Raw genomic sequence first — 15092 nt, forward strand, 5'->3', positions numbered from 1 at the left:
GATTTCATTTTGTTTATTTGTTCAGCTCAATATTCGTAAACTCAATTTGATTTTGTTTTTCTGAGGCAACAAATATGTCTATGTTTATGCAATTAGTTTATTTGTTTCTGTTATCTGTTGGCAGTTAACAACATTTTCGTTAGTAAAGAGTGTTTTCAATATCATTTCTCTTTTTGTTTTTGTTTCCTTTTTTGTTTTTTTTTTTTTTCAATTTCTTATAGATATTTGCTTTTCGCATTGTATGGTGAAATTATGTAAGCCGGCGCGCGTCAAGCAAACAGAAAGCAAAAGTTCAGAAACGCGTCTTGAATAAATTAATTTATATACTGGTATGTGGAGAAAAAGAAAAGAAAAACCTGTTTTGTGCCGCACTTAAGCCATATTGAAGTTTTGTAGACAGAAATTGCTTATTTACACTACTATATCGACGTTATAGATAGACTGCATGACAAATGCCAGAGGGGCTTTGTTGAGTTTTCTGCTTGGTTGCAGTTTTATGACAAGTGCTTTACACATGTCTTAAAAGTTGAATTCGCTTTCGCGTTCCCCGAACAAAACTGACTTATTTTGAATTAATTATGATGTAGCAAAATTTTATTCCGACAGCTCAGCCTATAGGTATAAGAAAAACATGTAAGAAAAAAAAACATGTAAACATAAGAAGAATCGAAACGAAGGGGTTGTGTTTACTGGCAGCATTTTAGAATCAAACAAATAAGCAAGCTAGAAGTTTAAAAACCTTATTTTCAAAGTAAGGCAGGACTGGCTAAGAAAAAGTGCAAGCAGATATAAATTCCAACAAATGCTGGCAATCATTTTGTTTTATTTTCAAATGTCACACTGAATTTCAAAATATTAATCAGCGTCATAAATTATATATAAATTAATTTCTAATTTTTTTGAACTTGTAAAACTCCAATACAGGGCTTAGTTTCTTGGAAGCATATAATTAAATTATGTATAAAATATGCAGAAAGTACAGTGGCTAGTAAAACAAAAGGTAGCACGAACGAAACTATATATTGATTTACCTAACGATGAAGTAAGACTAAATACATAGTGTACTATTATGGCTCACACATTACGAGTATTTGGGTTAGGAAGAGTAAATGAGTAAATATTAACATGACAATGAATTGAGCCTGAAATGGTTACCAAAAACTTATCCACATTGTGTGCTGCGAATTCAGAATGCAATGCCTTACAAGTATAGCTCAGAAAGTGGCATGTTAATCACAGATATCATATACTATGCATTAAACTGCATTTAGTTTGAATAAACTTTTAGCAATATTTATTCTCATTTATTTATTTATATAAGCCCCATTTAAATTAGAGTTCAATTTTAAAATAGTGGCTTACATACGCAATTCCCATCATTTTTGGTGAGCAACTTAATCGTTATTTGCAACAAAAAAAAGTTTGTTTTAATTCTGACAGGCCCAAAGATTTTTACACTGGAACATTCACTGTATTAATTATTCATGTGCTACATAAATATGTAAAACAAACACCTCGAATAAATAGCAATATATATAGTCTTCCGATTCTAGACCATAAACTGCATTTTGACTAAAACATACATTTAATTTAAACTTTTGATAGACTGTTTCTCCAAAGTAACATTTAAAATAAAAGCACGGAAGGATGAAACAAAAAATTTATGAATAATTCATGTTAATGCAATACATTAAACCATTGGATTACGTAAGCTTATTCATGTTTTAATAAACTGTCATTTACATTAAATCATGCCATTAACAGATACTATTGTATAAAAGCGGCCGAAAACAATGGCAAAAATTAATTGAAGCAATTTAAAGACAGCCACCGCTTGAACGGCAGCAAAACCACCGAGTCAACCACAGAAGCAAAACCGCACAGAGACGAACGAATAAAAAATAACGAACGCACACAAATGATGTGTATGGGGCTAGGACAAGAAAATCGTGCACTTTTTTATCCATTGCCGCCTTTGCAACAAATCCTTTGCAGGTAGAAGATTTGATTCAAATATAGAAATTTAATTTTCTTAACGCACATTGACTTTTACATTTGTTTATGATGTATTCTACTATATATAAGAGAGATAGAGCAGTATTTTGAAATCGACTCTCTTTTCTCTATAAACAAGAACAAGAACTGATACGCCATTATCGAAACCTACTATTTTGCTGTCATTATAAAAGAAACCACTTTTTTTGTTTTTCAATTATTTCTTCCTTTTCTATTGGAATGAATCGCGAAATAGTAACATCAAACGTAACTTCAATCAGCTATGTTTGTGAAGAGGCATTGACATGAAAAAAACCTCTCCAATTTTCTTATGCATATAGTAATTCTAATTAATTTTATTTATATGCTCAACATTTCCTAATTGGTATTATGTATTTAGGTATTTTGTTTTACGTTCTTATATAATAGTGATAGCTTTTCACGCTATAACTTATAACTTTATTGTAAAGCCTTCGTCATTACATAGCTTAATTGTAAGTTAATTGTTTCCATTCTCAGTATCTTTTTCCCACAAATGAATACAATTACTCGTATATTGGTCACAAGAAAAACTGTACGCAATTAGTGTAGTTAAAAAAGCGACAGCTACAATGCGAAATTAAATTTCATAATTACATTTTCATAATTATGCTCTGATCAAATAATGCCAACAGACGAAAATGAACGCTGACAGAAATGTCAACTTCTGAGTCATATTGGCGCTCATAACGAAAAAGCCACAAATGAATGCGTTTTTCAACGATAGCCTTTTGAATTTGAAGCCACAGCAAATAGCATGATTTAAAATTTGTTAAATTCATGCAAATCTGTTGTTATTGCTGCTGCAGTTATTGTTGCTTTATGGCACTACAAAATCAGAAACTTCATTGCGCATTCAAGTGGCCCCGTTTGGCAGGCAAATGAAAATAAAACCAACATTTTTCGCTGTCTGTGCCTGTCTGTCTGGCTATCCGTTTGTCTCTATGGCCAATTGAACATTTAGTTTGGAGTGCCAGTGCCTGGCACAAAAATGACTTTCAAGGCTGATTTGACAAAATTGCCGCAATGTGTGCTGCTATCTGGGTCCTGACATAGTTTCCACCATTCAAAGGTGAACGCCGAGCAAATTTCATTGCCTAATTTAGTATGCGCGAAATGTTTCGAGCGTTAAATGAAAAAGGCACCTCGCATTAAAAGCCAAAAACCAAGTAAACCAAAAGGAGGCTTTCAGAGGCCTTTCAAGGGTCCGCTGTTTATTTGCTGTTGTGTGCTTTTTATTTAACAGTCGCCCATGTTTAACTTTGACATGACGCCCAGGCGGCACGACCAAACAAAAGGATGTCGGAAAAGGAAAAGGTGTGCCTTGTGTGCACACGCACACTGCCGCGCACTCAAATAGGTACAATTCCTTTCATAAAAAAATGATAAATGGAAAATGAAAAAGTAATACTATAGCCTTTGGGTGCAGCATATAATGAAATTCACTTAAAGTGAATTTTCATAATAAATAAATTGTTTTTATTGAAAACAGTTGAAAAACTATACCACTTTCTTTTAGTTTTGGTACCGAAATTTTCACTTCGATGAAGATATTTCAAAAGGTGATATCATAGTTTAAGAAATTATTTAAGCGCACAAGAAATGGGAAAAAATTTGTAACTCAAAAACTAAATAAATTTAAATACAATTTCTGACTATTACCTGTATTAGTTAAATAAATAAATGAGTTTTGAACCGCTTAAGAGAATTGATGTTTGTCTGTTAAAAAGTCTTAGTCTCTTATGCCTAAGGAAATAGTAACTGTTTGACCTGTTTTCTAATCTATAGTCAAGCCCTTATCCAGCCATGAAAAAAGTTGCCCTGCAACAACACAACAACATTCTAAAGTTTATTATCAACTTGGGAGAATTTTTTAACTACAAAAATTAAATAAATTTAAATACAATTTCTGACAGCCACGATTATCTGTATTACTAAAATAATGAGTTTAGAACTGCTGAAGAGAATTGATGTACATTGTGTGTACTTATGTTCAAAATTTTCTTAGTCTCTTATGTCTAAGGAAATAGTAACTGTTGTCCCTGTTTTGTAATCTCTGGTCAAGCCCTTAACCAGCCATGAAAAAAGTTGGCCTTCAAGAACACAACAACATTCTAAAGTTCATTATCAACTGTCATTTGCAAACTTTGCAACAAAAACAAAAGATCGAATTGACTGTGTGGAGCTACTCGTAACAGAGCAACAACAACTAATTAGGCGAGTCGATAGAAAGCTCTGCTCACAACACCTGCATTTGCAGATCAGCCGCTGCAATGAGAGCAAAAGAGCGCTGTCAAGTTACATTGTGCTGGTGAGAGCCAGAGAGCGTAGCAGACGCAGCCAAATAACATTATGTTATCTTACAGCGATGTGTTGATACAAATGGCAACAAGAATTGGTTATGAATGAACGTTTTGTGGCAAGCGATACAAATTTAAGGCAAACAATAACTATTTTTACAACTATTTAAACTTTTCGGTTTTCTAGCAAATATCAAACAATTTTAAGTTGAACAAACAGAACATATAGAACATACGTACTCTGTTGGCCCAGTTAACTTTTAACTACATTACAAGCATAGCTTTAACATTAAACTACATTACACCACAAAGTTTCCACAGAGTTGTTAAAAATCCCAACTACTAATGCTTCTAATGTTTCTAATGTGTCTAATGTTTCTGTAATTATCCTATGGCCTATTACTTTATGTTTTCTTTTACATAACAAATGTGTGAGTCTTGATTCTATACTCATGCAGCTATCAAAATATATTTTCAACTATTTCCAATCTTCTACAACATGCTATTAAATTAAATTTTAATGAAGTAAAGATCATTGTTCTTATTTTTATTTCTTAATGTTGAATAAAAAACAACATTTTTGCAATTATTTTTGAATTCCACTTTGGTTTTTGTATACTAACAATTTCTTTACTAGAGACATTTGAGAGGTTTCTTTCAAAGTGTTATTGTACCTATTCAAGTGATGTGCCTATGTACTCACACGCATACACACATACACACACACGAATATACATTCCATAACGAGCATACGCGGGCTGTAAATGAGCTAATTATGTTGCCATTAAAATGGCATATAAATTAGTTTTTGTAAGCTCCAATGTTTTCTCTTTTTGGCTGAGCCTGACCAAAAGGGGGGTCGCTGTTTTGCTGAGTGATTAATTTTCATATTTATAATAAAATGTTGCAAGTAAATGAGCAAATGTTTCTCATTTTTTTCGCATGTAAGTCAGGAGGTTTTCTCTTGTGTTGTGTACGGGTATAGCAGACTCGCTTTCATGACTTATGTATACAAGGCTGCGTAATGAGGGTATAATTAACATTGAAAGCTACAAGAGTAACAACGAGGACGAGCACGGGTCAAATGGTAAAATATGCACACACTTCAATGTGGCATATGTTCAATGGCCAGTCCATAACCTCACGCCTCCGCCCACTTGATATTTAAATTATATGCTAAACAACTTGACGTTGTGTTAATGCGACGACGTGTTGAAGCAGAAGCCTTGAAAAGCGGCGGGGGTGCGGGCATGGGGGCGTTGCAACCAGTCCTATTCAAATGTTATGGGAAACCAGCATACATATGTGTAGAACACATTGTGGCATAATCTTGTACAGTGATAGTACTGTGTGTTCAAGAGAGTAAAGATGATGGCATTACTGATACGGCGCTCAATTGATAAATAAAGCCGAGCAGTTTCTGAATTGAATTTAAGATACAACAAAATCCGCGCTTTGTAAATTGCTAAACAAATGCATTTGGTTAACAATGCACATAATAAATGAATAATGAATAATTTAATGTAGCACTCTATAGCACAGCTAAATACATTTACGATCGATAAAGTTTTGGGCAAAATAAACTAAATGACAATCAGCGCTAATTTTATTTAGTATTATTATTAAATATGGTTTCATCAAAATTTGGAGTGGTTATACAACATTCATCAGCATTCAGTCGTCAGGTGATGGCAGATTGTATTTTCAATCAATGTATTTTCAGTATACATTTGATTATTCAGCACAGCCGGAAACAATTTACAGTAAAAATTTAATAATAAAATATTAATTTGCTAATATACATATTATTTTTTAGCAAATTATGTTGAATGTCTTTGAACATAATTATAATTCTGTTATTAACTATTCCTTATTAATTTTGCAGTTGTTGCCAAGTCAAATACAAATGTTTAAAACTTTTGGTTAAAATCCATTGCCGTTTTTTACAATATTTATCTTAATCCTCTGTTAACTCCCGCTTGCCCGCTCGCTTTTAAAGTATACCAAAATTTGTTGCAAATTAATTAACTAGCTTGTTAGATAATTGTGATAAAAAAAAGAGAGAATTTAACGGTAGAACAAACCAGACTGTATATATATATACTCTATACCCAAACAATTCTGCCGTTTCAAAGTAAAAAGCGAACAGAAAAAAAATTGCTTCCCCAATAAATGTTCTTAACATTTATCGATGTGGATAAAAATTGAAAAAAAAAATAGATAAATTCTGTAGTCGGAGAAACAAAAGCTATTAAACTCGTGTTGTACATACCAAGTTTGAGGTCGGTTGCTTCCGAAATGCAGGCATACATCCAGACAAATGGACATATTACTTCTAATTACATTTGTGTCGTCATGCTGACTAGGAATATATATACATACTACTTTATGATCTCGGAAATGCTACCTTCTGTCTGTTACATATTTTTCACCTAATATAAGTACCCTTTTTACCAGAGTACCCGACAGCAGGGTATAAAAACAATATGTATGTGCTTTCAACAACTTATTAGCTAATTAAATTATTCACGTATAAATAATTACTGAAAACATGCATTCAATCGATTATTATTATTTTAAATACGCGAATAAATACTTCAAAAAACAAAACAAAACAAGCAAATAATTAGTGGAATTAACACAATATCAATATTTCTTTAAAGCGATTGCCACGGCCGGGTGTGAAAATACAACTGAAAAACGTGCAGTTTATGCAAATATCCACGGACATATGTAAATGAAGAAGCTTCACATGGTAAGTACATATGCCTGGTATATAGACAAAAACATTTCATTAATACAGCTATTTAATTATGCCGATTTTGTGCTGCGGCTTCTGTGGTAATTGAAATATCTGTGGTGGACATGAAAAGCGCTTCGCGGTTTGCCAAAATAAGCGTATAATGCACAAACTCGAATGGCACTTGTTGCACTGTTGTTTAAATTAAATTTATCACGCTTTGCAAATAATGTTAATTGTGCTGTTCTTCATTTATTTTCGATCAAATAAATACGCTTTTATGCAATATCTGTCGACAACATGCACACAACGCATTATAGATATATACGAGTATTGGAATTTATATTTATGTTCAGAGTCAATAAAATGTTTGCTTAAATCTAAAAGTCACAGTCAAACACAGACTGTGCCTATGAATTAATAAATTACTTCTTCTTTTCAAGAAAAGTTAATCATTGATTTATAAATCATCGGCTTCATCGCTTATCTGGCAGCACAGCTACTTTTTTCCAGCTCATCTGTCGGCTGTCGACAAAGTTTTGACATTTCATTTCGCTATGAGAATATTCCATTGAATGTGTATATTCTAAATACAATTGGTTTGAGAAATACTGCTTAAACTATTAGAAACTTGTGCGGCTTAGAGAAGAGACTATATACTGGAACTTTCAATCCAAAGTAGCTCATATCGGAGTTTTTTCTCTCAACCACTTGAATAATGAAACTTTAACTTAAATATTTTAATCTCAAAAGAAATGAAATAATTTCCTTACTTCAAATGGTGTTGCACTGTAACCAGACCTGTACCCTATCCGTACACCCTAGAAAATTTAAAAATACATTTTTAAAATAAATAAATAAATATCTTTTTTTTCAATTTTATGGCTTTACATGGCCATAAAAACCCCAATGCGTGGGTTTCAAACACAATTAGCTAAATCAACAAAGACATCAATAGATTTATATTAAAATATTTGAAAACATGAGAAAACTATCATACTAGTTAAGGATTTTAAAAATAAAACCAAATAGAACGGATGTTGACAATTAAATTAAGCCTTTAATGCCAAATAATATCCTTATTTTTATGGATGGGAGATCCCTAAGAAAGGAATTGGAATTGGAAGTTATATCAACGACTAAAAAACGAGAATATTCTAAAGTGTGGTCACTTTTTATTGCAACTCTCTACTCGGCATGGAATGCCATTCACCCAATCGAACAGCTGTTCATTTACTTTTAATGTTTACCAATTTCAATGTTCAATTTAAATATTGGCAGAGCAGATTAAAATAAGTTGTTCTGCTGAGTGGAAAAACAATACAGAACAATATAATACACCTTTATAAAATTCAGCATCGAAAGTAGGAAAAAGTTTTGAAAACAAGGAACAACTATTTCGATGTAAAAAGTCAAATTGCCAAGAGTGGAGTAGAAAGGAGATATTTTTCAAATTCCTTAGCTTATAAATGTGCTGCCTAATTGCAAAAGTATGTTTTGAACAAATGAAAATAGTTCTGCACCCTACTGTTGTCTCCCAAAACTCTATACTGAGCACACAAGGCACTGTTGTAATGCAATGCTGCTGCTTCTTAAGATGTGAAGCTAATTGGTTGATGGTAAGATTTCTTCGACATGCGAAAGTTTTCAAGAAATATATGATGGCTGCCAATAATCATCAGTGTGTGGCTAACTTGGTTTGCTCTTCTCCTTTGCTTTTTGCCACTGGCAATCAAATTTGCATCTGCTGGATGGCAGAAGCGTCATAAAAGCTTACAAAGTGCTAGCGTTCATAGAGACAGCAATCAAACATGCCACAAACATATTGAAGAGAGACTAATAAATGTCTTGCCAATCAAAAATATGCGCAGTTATTGGGGTCTGCCTTATACTCCAGATTTTGAATACTATTCATAGCCCAGATGCTGGGTAATGCTTTAAAGAGTGTGCAAGTCACTTTATTCTGACTTGTGTGGTGTAACGCAAAGCTCTCATTCGCATTAGCAAGCTTGTCGAGCGATCTCTGCCAGCTGTTACATCAGAATTGTAAAAAAAAACTCGAGCGATTTAAAACTAAAATGCGACAACATTTGAGTGCATTTTGTGCAGCAAACCCAGTGGAATGACAGAGAAATCCCAAAAGATGGCAACAAAAAAAAACATAAAATAAAATAAAACTAAAACAATTTTAAGCGGCAAACAAACTTTTTATTAAGCGCTTAGAGTAACCCAATGCCGGACCACTTGCCCAGCCAGAATCGCAATGCCATTAAGAATGCGCGACGAGACGAGATGTGAACGTGGATGTGAATAAATACATATATGTATGTACTTATAAGTGTATGTAACTGTAAATGGGACTGTATACACACACACCCACACACGCAAGCACACACTTGCACACTCACAAAGTGGCACTTCAATTAAAATGATTGTCTTAATGTTGAAAAAGCGACAGAGAGATCTGCTGCTTTTATTACAACGCGTCGAGTTGATTCATTCATTCAGTTTAGAGTCTCTGCCCACTCATTCATTCATGCAGTCACCCAGTCCATCAGTCCATCAGTCCATCAGTCTGTCTGTCTGTTTACCAGTGGCAACAATAACAGCACTTAATGTGCTGAAAATAACGCACTTGCACGTACTCGTCTAATTTATTTGATTACGCTTACAATTACCGTAATTTTGCTTCAACAAAATAAAGAGTTCTTATTCCCGCTGGTGTAGCCTTCCTGCTCAGCATCCAACTCTAGACCAGGAGCATCCGCCTTTGTTTAGTTTTAAACTCCGCCAAATTTTTAAGCACTTGTCTCAGAATCTTCAATGCATCAGAGTTGACGGTGCTATTAATTTAATCAAATCTTCACGTTTATGGCCCAAAGGGGAGCGTGCCTTATCTAATCGGAGGGGTTGTATAAATTTTAGTGAGCGTCACAGTTTTTGTTAGTTTCTCGAGTACGAAGACGACTGAAAGCGCTTAGTGTAGAGCGTGGCTCCATAATTCTAATATTTTGCAACACAACAACCCCGCAACTATGGGGAAATTTATGATTCTCCATATACTCGAAAGCAAAAAAAAATCCCCAACTCATCATACTTATTAATAGACACTTCCATGAATGAACAAAAGATAATCGTGCACTTTTTAATATTTTGTAATAGATGTGTTGGATTGTGTTGCTGCTATTATACTATATGCAGCTTTTTTTAAGTAATAAGCGCAATATGCATCTGTTTTAACAAATAAATTGATAAGCTAATCTCCTAAAACGATAAACTAAATGACCTTATTACTTGTTCTTAGAACACAAACAATTTTTCAATTCAATATAAATTAAGAAAATGTAACAGCAGCTCGATTGTATATATTTAAGTAAACTTGTTTTGTTTAAAACTCTTCAAATATATTTAAACATAAGTTATGACGACTAAGAAATTTAGCACAAGATAATTAATTGTTGTAAAGCTGTTGTCAAATATCTTTACAAACTTATATTTCCAATTTCAATGAAAGATCTTTAAAAGTTACTCCAAATAGATTTAAAGCCAGTTTAAGCATTTTCTTGGCTGTATTAACTTTTTCGCATCCCTCAAACAAATCTGGTAATTAATTTTATGTAAAACAAATTTCCATTTAAAATGAAAATAACAGAACGCAGCTTGGCAAATAGCCAGACTCATTATTTTATTCGTAACTAGATTTGTACGGACTATGCAAGGTTTTTGTTTAATATGCCCCCATTTGAAGCCAAAGCGAGGGTGAGGTTGTTCCCCCCTCCCCTTCAATATTATTCTCCAATGGTTTCACATAATATTTTCTTCATTCAGTGGCCACGGCAATGAATTAAATCAAGTGCTGCTTTGGTAATTCATTCTTCATTTATAATTTTCAAAAAATTCAAAAAATATATTAATGCAAAAAACATTCATTACTTTCTCACATCACAAATATTGTAAGGTTATCCTTCACATATTAACATATACTTGTATGTAGATTGTAAAACAAAAAACAGTCAATCAGATACTGGCCGTGTCGAGTTTGTAATTCGTTCATAGCTGACTTTTAATAATCATGCCGTCTGATTGCTTAACAATAAATCTTTCACTTTTGAAGTGGACTTTGTTTAAGTGCCTTGTGACAATGGCGATAAGATTTGCTCGATTAGATGGCTTTTTGTTTAACTAAAAGGCGATAAGATTAATGGCATAGTAAATAAGTTGTTTTACAAATTGAATGGTAATCCAAATAGTCATGTTATATAATGCTGCCTGACTAGGCAATATTTTGTTTGTGTTTTAACGCAATCGATGTCCAAATACTTGTGTGTATTTTACTCTTCGACATACGCAAACTTTCGTTGTATTTGCCTTTGGAAATTTCACAGAAATTTTCATTAGATACGCAAATTATGCACAATTGTAGATGTATGTAAATTGTAACTAGACTGCCACTGTGGCCAGAATGTCCATTCGGCCAGGATCTGCTCAAACAAACTGACTAAAATATGCGTTACTTGTTTGCCAAAGAACACAATCTTAGATACTTACCAGCAGAAAATGCCCACAAAACGATGAAAATTATTTGCACCTTTTCGTATTGTGGCAAATATTTGCAGAGTAAAATGCTTTAATGTGGAGCAGAGCGCAAAGCGAGGCTGCCAAATAAAATCAATATTTAAATTTGTAACTATTTTTGGTAGATTGTGTAAACAGAAGACTTAAAATTAGTTGGGCCACAAAACAAAGAATACGACGCGTTGAGTGCGGGCAACAATAAAGACGGCTGGTCAAAGCTGTAGCTATATGCATCAGTATATAGTATGTACATATATCTGCTATACTCGTATAGCTAACACTAAACAAAGCCTTATGGACCTTGTAACAGTTTGCTGTATGTATGGGTGTTTGTGAACAGGCGAGAAACAAAGCGATGTTGCCGTTACAACTACTGCTACTGTTAATTTGTTGGTCGGTCTCTCTAAAAGTATTGCCACTAGGTACTAGTATGTGTGTATGGTCATGTTTTTATGCCTTTTTTTGCCATTAATTTATAGTTTTGCCGGCGCTTATGTTTTGTGCCATTGTCGTTTGTAATGAGCTGTGCCCTAAGGCTTTCAGTTTGATTAGTCGGGAGCTGGCAATACTAAGACGAAGGATGAACTAAAGTAACTGAGTATTTATATGGCAGCTGAAGTACAGCAAAGCTTTGCCGTCAATAGCAAATGGCAAATAGAAAAGCCAGCTAGAATAAGTCTACGAGCATAAGTGAAGAAGATAAGCAGCCAGCCAAGTAGAATGAATGCATTCCAAAAGAGACTAAAACAATTATTCGAAGGGCAAAAAGGGAGTACGAAGTAACATGAGAGTGATTAAGACAGTTGGTGTAAAAGAAATGTCGACAACTACCTTTTAATGAAATCATATTAGTCATGGTAGAGGAGACACAATAAGACGCAATTGTTACACAAATAAGATGGATGTGTACGAAAAAGTCATAAAACCACAACTCCACAGCACTGCTCAATTGAAAGGAAGGGGAACTGAAAACAAACAAATAGATATTTCAATATTTCACATAAATCGATTTCTTATATTCTATCTATCTTTATAAAAGCATTTAAGTAGAATGGAATACTAATACTAAAAGGAAACTTTTCCGCGTGCCAAAGCTACTCACCCTCTTCCATTAATTTCTTTATAAACAAATAATAACTAACTCTCAGTCCTTCTTCCTTCATTTACAGTTCCCTTTCACCAATCAATATTTTATTCTTTTTTATCAATTTCGATTCTTCTATAAATCTATTGTATTGAGAGACTTTATAAGAACCTTTTTCTTGTAATTAACCCTTTATCATTCGTCGCTATGCTGATCTTTTTCTGTTGCGATATTCTTACCTTCATTACCTATCAGTTTCTTTTTAGCCCTTCTGACTTATAACAAAACGAAATTTAGTCGTCTTTTTCCTTACTGCCCTCCTTAGCAATCTCTTTGAATCGATTTACAATTGCATTTTGCTAAAAGCGTTTCCTTTCACTTTGTAGGTTTGCTTTACTTTTTCTTAAAATATCTTAAATACCCCATGCTTTCTCCCCTATTCCCAAAAAAAATAACAAAAACGGTCTCACACAACTGCAACAAAGAAAGGCATTGAAGGGCAACAAAACGAACGCTTAAAAGCAACCAAGTCTTTAATAGAAATAACTAAAATAAGTTTCTGTGGTTGCTTGCTTTTTACGTTGCCTCCATAAGTTTCAACTAAATAGCAAAACTCCGCTCCCTCCCTTCCTCGCCCCACACATCTCGTAGCTACTCTACACATACAGCTGGCGCACAAATTTTATTTGTCGCAAAATATTTCATTGTTGCATGTTCATAAATAAGCATATAAATTTAATTTAATATAAGCGTCGCCTGTCGGCATTCTCATTGCGCCTTGCAGTAGGCAACACAATTTTGCCACCATCTACACACACACACACACACACACATACACGTACTCGTACTCGCACTCGCACTGTACAGTGTGTAATGTTAATATGTGTGTGCCGCAAAGCTTATTAATGTCAGCCGTAAAGCAAAGTGCGTTCATTTAATAAATAGACCCAACGAGGCAACAGCAACAAACGGTAATAAAATTTTGGTCAGTTAGTTAAATGAAAAGATAGCCCGGCCCCAGTCATAAACTAGTTTCAATAATGTGCCGGAAAAAAGTGAAACATATAAAAAATTTACGATCTTGAACTTTATGTAAACATTAAAGATGCATAAAACCCCACACCTTTGAGTCGCCAGTCGTTGCTCATAAAACGAAAAACCGAATAAAATAGAATTATATAAATTCAAATATATATCTGATATGTATATATAAGTATAAGTAAGAAGCTGGCATCACTCACACAAACATAACAATATTTGTGTAATTTAAAACGACAGCATCGAAGCCAAAATCTGAAGTTTTTTATTGAATACCACGTGGAAAACTGATTTAGATGTTTCTCGAGCACATTTTTTTTGTTAAGCCTACAGAACAACTCAAGGGCACGCAACAAACAAATAGCTTTATTATTCAAATTTTAAAACACACAAAAAACAAAATCAAGTACAAAAACAAGATAGAACGCTACAGTCGAGCAAGCCCGACAGTAAAATAGCCTGTACTCTCCACAAAAAAAGAAAAATTAAAAAAAAAAATTTAAAAAAAAAATTAAATTATTAAAAAAAATTAATGAATTAATTAATTTAATTAAATTAGAATATATGTTTATGTTTAGTTTTAACAGCATACATTTACATCACGTACCTATGCGTGTTTATATGCGTGTATGTATGCAGCACAAAGTTGAACCAAAGCAGCAACAACAACAACAGCTGCGGGCAGCGCTGCCGACAGAGGCAGCGCATGAGCAGCGATTTTACTTATGGCTATAACTTTCTTCAGAATTGACCTATCATGATGAAATTTGGCACACGGACACATTAGTACTAACTGGATGTACCTACCAAAATTTATTTCAAAATTCCGAGAATTACGGAAGTGTTAAGAAAAAACACGAATTGCGGGGGAGTGGGGGGGTGCATCGAAAAAAAACTCAAACTCGTACTTTCTCGGTCTTAGGAGAATATGGAAACCAAGTTTGGTTATTCTAGCTCTTATACTTTCTGAGATCCTTGCGTTCATACGGACAGACGGACAGACGGACAGACGGACAGACGGACAGACGGACGGACGGACAAGGCTATATCGACTCGGCTTCTCATCCTGATCAAGAATATATATACTTTGTGGGGTCTGCCACGCCTCCTTCTGTGTGTTACATACATGCGCACAAAACTAGTATAGCCTTTCACCCTTTGGGTACAGGCTATAAAAAAGGAATGAGATTAACCTCAGGTTATATACTTCAATAATTTTGTGAGTTGGGCTCGAACAAAAAGCCACTCAAAAAATGGCAAAAATGCCATAAAAAGCAAGAAAGCGGCAAATGAAAACGGACAGCAAATCAATTACTGTCTC

The 15092-nt window shown here is 33.9% G+C and overlaps 1 protein-coding gene across 1 annotated transcript in view; it reads left to right on the forward strand.

Moving 5' to 3' along the window:
• LOC115632553 (venom dipeptidyl peptidase 4-like) overlaps positions 1-15092 on the forward strand; it is a 78572-nt gene that overhangs the window by 7387 nt on the left and 56093 nt on the right. Inside the window, exon 2 of the mRNA XM_030529768.1 lies at positions 6998-7089. The gene's annotated coding sequence lies outside the window, so the exon portion shown is untranslated. The remainder of the gene's footprint in view (positions 1-6997; positions 7090-15092) is intronic.

This window comes from Scaptodrosophila lebanonensis, unplaced genomic scaffold, assembly GCF_003285725.1.
Source record: "Scaptodrosophila lebanonensis strain 11010-0011.00,11010-0021.00 unplaced genomic scaffold, SlebRS2 tig00001415-arrow-pilon, whole genome shotgun sequence".
NCBI classification, from domain to species: domain Eukaryota; kingdom Metazoa; phylum Arthropoda; class Insecta; order Diptera; family Drosophilidae; genus Scaptodrosophila; species Scaptodrosophila lebanonensis.